The 5,090-nt window shown below is 35.4% G+C and overlaps 1 long non-coding RNA gene across 1 annotated transcript; it reads left to right on the top strand.

Moving 5' to 3' along the window:
* The first annotated feature begins 2,313 nt into the window (after positions 1–2,313).
* LOC109221615 lies at positions 2,314–2,809 on the top strand. Its single transcript, XR_002067290.1, has 2 exons — positions 2,314–2,356; positions 2,452–2,809. It is a non-coding gene; the product is annotated as an uncharacterized LOC109221615 (long non-coding RNA).
* The last annotated feature ends 2,281 nt before the right edge of the window (positions 2,810–5,090 follow it).

Below are 5,090 nucleotides of genomic sequence, written 5' to 3'. Positions count from 1 at the left end.
ATGAAACGGAAGAAATCCGAGTGAATGGAAAGGACAAAATAAAGGATAATTTCCACTCTCACCTTACAGAGACAGGCTATAACAATATTAATACTAGTAATAGTCCAATTTATGATTATGAGGATTCTTATCTGAATAATAATAACACGGGCAATCCAGAAATTTTGAAATTGCAACTGCTTGATAAAAAAAATGAAAATAAAGACCTCTTCTGGTTTCAACAACCTCTTGTGAGTCTTCTTTTCGATTATAATCGATGGAATCGACCATTTCGCTACATAAAGAATAATCGATTTGAACAGGCCGTAAGAACGGAAATGTCACAATATTTTTTTGACACATGTAAAAGTGATGGAAAACAAAGAATATCTTTTACATACCCGCCAAGTTTATCAACTTTTTGGAAAATGATAAAAAGAAGGATACCCCTATTGTCATTCCAAAAAACGCTCCCTAATGAACTGGACAATCAGTGGATTTCTACCAACAAAGAAAAAAGTAATAATCTGAATAAGGAATTTTTAAATCGACTTGAAGTTCTAGACAAGGAATCTTTTTCTCTCGATATACTCGAAACAAGGACTAGATTGTGTAATGATGATACTAAAAAAGAATACGTGCCTAAAATGTATGATCCTTTGTTAAATGGACCATATCGAGGAACAATCAAAAAAAAGTTTTCACCTTCAATCATAAACAAAACTTCGCTAGAAAATTGGAAAGAGAGAGTTAGAATAAATAGAATTCATACTATCTTTCTTCCGAATACTGATTACCAAGAATTTGAACAAAAAGTGGATACGGTTGATAAAAAACCATTATCAACAGAAATTGACGAGTTCTTAACTTTAATCAATGAATTTGGTAACGAACCAAAATCGAGTTTAAATTTGAAAGACCTTTCTTTATTTTCAGACCAAGAACAGGGAAGAGTGAATTCAGAAAAAAGAACGAAATTTGTAAAATTTGTATTCAATGCAATTGATCCTAATGGGACAACATCTGAAAAAAAATCGATTGGAATAAAAGAAATCAGTAAAAAAATACCTCGCTGGTCACATAAATTAATCACCGAATTGGAACAACAATCGGGCGACTATCAAGAGGGCGTACCACTGGATCATCAAATTCGTTCAAGAAAAGCCAAACGTGTAGTGATTTTTACTGCCAACAACCAGAATAACGATCCTGATACCAAAGATACTGATACCAAAGATACTGATACCAAAGATACTGATACCGCAGATCAAGATCAAACAAAGGAAGTGGCTTTAATACGCTATTCGCAACAACCAGATTTTCGGCGAGGTATAATCAAAGGCTCTATGCGGGCTCAAAGGCGCAAAACAGTTATTTGGAAACTCTTTCAAGCAAATGTGCATTCCCCCCTTTTTCTTGACAGAATAACCCCCCCCCTTCTTTTTTCTTTTGATATCTCTGGACTTATTAAACCAATTTTTCGAAATTGGTCAGGTAAAGAAGGAGAATTCAAGATTCTAGAGTCTAGAGAAGAACAAACAAAAAGAGAAGAAAAAAAGGAAAAGGACAAAAAAGGGGAGAACAAAAGAAAGGAAAAAGCACGGATAGAGATAGCAGAAGCCTGGGATACCATTCCTTTTGCGCAAATAATAAGAGGTTACATGTTAATAACTCAATCAATTCTTCGAAAATATATTGTATTACCTTCATTGATAATAGCCAAAAATCTCGGGCGTATGTTATTCTTGCAACTTCCTGAATGGTCTGAAGATTTGCAGGAATGGAATAGAGAAATGCATATTAAATGTACTTATAATGGTGTTCAATTATCAGAAACAGAATTTCCAAAAAATTGGTTGAAAGATGGCATTCAGATCAAAATATTATTTCCTTTTTGTCTGAAACCTTGGCATATATCTAAACTGTACTCCTCNTACTAATGAAGAAAGATTGTCTCATCGACCTGAAGATGTTGAGCTTGAGGACTGGAAATACCTAATACAATATTTTGGAAGTCCGGAATTTAAGGTATTAACTTAATACCTGAAGATTGTCTCTTTGAATGATGATTTATTAATCTGTTTATTTACAGGTTGTAAGTGAGAGGAACAAAAGAAATAGAGAAAAACAAGTAATTAAGCATACTTGTGGTACAAAGTCTTTTGCAGAAGTAGAGGAATCTACGGTAAAAATATATTTAATCCCCTACTATCACATATGCTTCTTTGTTATTTACATATTTATATATTTGCTTATATAGAGAAATCCTATTATTGGAGAATTGGACACACCAGATAAAGTTTGGGAGATCCAACATACACGCAAGGATGATAGAGGAGAACTGGTGTGGTCGGATTCACAATCCCAACAAATTCATGTAATCTAAAAACACTTATAAAGTTCTCTGTTTCTGTAAGTTTCATTTAATATGTTTTATTATGTTTTGATTTAAATGATTATGCATAAATGCAGGGTCAACTCCAGGAAGTTGTCGCTCAGCAACAATCTGAGGATATCGAGCATCCCATGACTAGAGATGAGATTTTATCCTCCGTTGTTGGTGAGAGAACAGGCTATGTTCGTGGAAAAGGATACGGAAAGAAGCCTCCTAAAAAGAGTAACATTCAGCAGGCAAACATAGAGGCCAGCGTGTCTTCTGCTATTGATATTGTGCGTCAAGAGATGTAAGCCGAGATGGATAGGAAGTTGCAAGAAGAACGTGAACAAATGGCTGCTGAGTTGCGAAGAAATATGGAAATTGAATTGGAAAGGAAGTTGGCAGAGGAGCGTCAACACGCAAATGAGGAGCGTCAACACGCAAATGCAGAAACAGACAAGAGGATCTCTCTAGCAGTGGAGAAGAAGATGCATGAACAATTTGCTAGTTTCTTGACCAAAATGCAACAACAACAGGTACTTGCTCCGCTCCTTCTTAACAATTCTTCTTCCTTCTCGAAATTTCTTCTTCCTTCCTTCTGTAGTGACTTCATGTTTAGGGTTTTAGTAACCACCGGGCATTGTGGTGTACTCTATGATGGTAACCTTCTGATTTTGCTGTTGGACTGCCTTGGCTTCACATTGATTGTTGCCCTTTTGAGGTTGCCACTGAACTTTCTTTTTGGATCTATTTCTTCTGTTAACTTGTTGAAAAGGCTGTTCATTTGCTTCAATATAGATATGTTCATTTGCCCTTCTGTTAACAGTATGTTCATTTGTTGAAAAGGCTGTTCATTTATTTCAAATTCTCAAGTTTATCTTTGTCTATGATGTACATTATACTTATGCACGGCTTAACTCATTCTTAGAAATAAGCTAGAGGGAGCTCCAGTTTGTTATGCCAAACAATTCACTGATGTTGTCCAGTTTACCTCGTTTTCTGTTTTCACCAACTCCTTGAGTGTACAGTCTTGGAGGATGCATAACGATTTACTCAATTAACTTTCTTTTATTCTTTGTGAATTGAAACAGAAAAAGTTGTGCTTGACTTTGACACTGTCCCATTTTCAATCAAATGTTACTAAATGGATTGCACAAATCAATTTGCTGTTATATGTAGTCTTTGATTTTCCTTTCAAGGATCTGGTGCCTCTTTCTAGTTGTGCCAATGCTTGGAGGCAAAACAACTGATTGTTGCATTAATCCTGAGCTAGTTAAATGCATTTTACATGGTGTTATCAATGGCATTATTGTTGTATAATTGCCCGAGCCATCTAGTGCTAGTATTGCATTAGGAGGTTGGGTTATTTGTTGGCATCCTCCGTAGCATAAAATAGTTAACCAAATCATGACAAAAGTAGTAGCGAAGCTCATTGATACAGTTAGTAATACTCTTGAGAAGGTCGATGACTGATATTTTCTTCATTGTTGAAGTCTTTAATTTGTTGATGCGCAAATTTTATATATGAATGATGCCTTATAGTGACCTCTATTTTGAGTAATTGAAGTGCGAGCATCTATCTTTAGCATCTGCCCCGGTGAATCTTCCCTATATAGAAACACATTTTCTATTTTTGGAACCCATGTACTAATGGACATATGGAATAGGTAGTTTTACTTCTATGATAGTGCATGTGCAAGAATGTGCATGTGCATGTGCAAGAATGCAGTAACAATGGAAATATGGAAATATGGAATAGGTATTTTGAATAGTTTTACTTCTATGGTAGGCTTCCATATTTTGGAACCCATGTACTAATGGAAATATGGAATAGGTATTTTATATAGTTTTACTTCTATGGTAGGCTTCCATATTTTGTTTACCTGATAGTGCATGTGCAAGAATGCAGTAACAAAACATTGAGATTAGGGTTCATGCAGTTTTGGACTGTCTTGGTTGTTAATGCAGATTAGTTATTTAAGTAGGTTCAGTGAATGGAAAAGTATAAGCACATGAAATATTTGTGTTTAAAACAGAAGACTAGTAGCTGATGGTTTGCCAAAGTAAAAAACATCAAGGGTTGTCCAAACAAGAAGACTAGTAGCTGCTGAAATATTTGTGTTTAAAACAGCTAAAGGAGCAGCTACATTTGCAGCATTAGGTGCTCCTCCATTGAAACCTGACCAACCCATCCAAAGTAGCCCTGCTCCTGCAAGCATTAGCAACACATTGTTTGGTGGAAACCTTTCCCTATCACTCTTCAATCTTGGCCCAACCTGAGATCAATATATCCAACCGTTAATGCAGATTACTTATTTAAGTAGGTTCAGTGAATGGAAAAGTATAAGCACATGAAATTGGGTAATTAAGACTAGGACAGGGTAGAGCTTAAGTTAGAGGAGGCTTTTATTCCTCTCACTGTCCAATACATCTACTTTATCCGGGTTTCGTGCAACTGTTGTATTCTCATTCTTTTACTGCCTGAAAACTTATGTTCTCACAGTTGTGCCATTTCATTTCAGAATTGAAATAGCATAGAACAAATTTACTTTGTGTTATACTAATGTACTAGCTTGTACTTTATTCGTCTATGCATGTTTTTGGATATAACAAATCTCATTATGTTCCTTATATATATTACTTTTGTCTAGCAGGGACATGGCACTTAAACAGTGGTATCGTTCAAGGATGGTGTGGAGCAAGGAGTAGTTACAAGGCACTTAATATTTTGTCT

The sequence above is a fragment of the Nicotiana attenuata genome, unplaced genomic scaffold (assembly GCF_001879085.1).
Source record: "Nicotiana attenuata strain UT unplaced genomic scaffold, NIATTr2, whole genome shotgun sequence".
In the NCBI taxonomy this organism is placed as follows: Eukaryota; Viridiplantae; Streptophyta; class Magnoliopsida; order Solanales; family Solanaceae; genus Nicotiana; species Nicotiana attenuata.
This window is presented reverse-complemented; position numbering and strand designations above follow the sequence as displayed.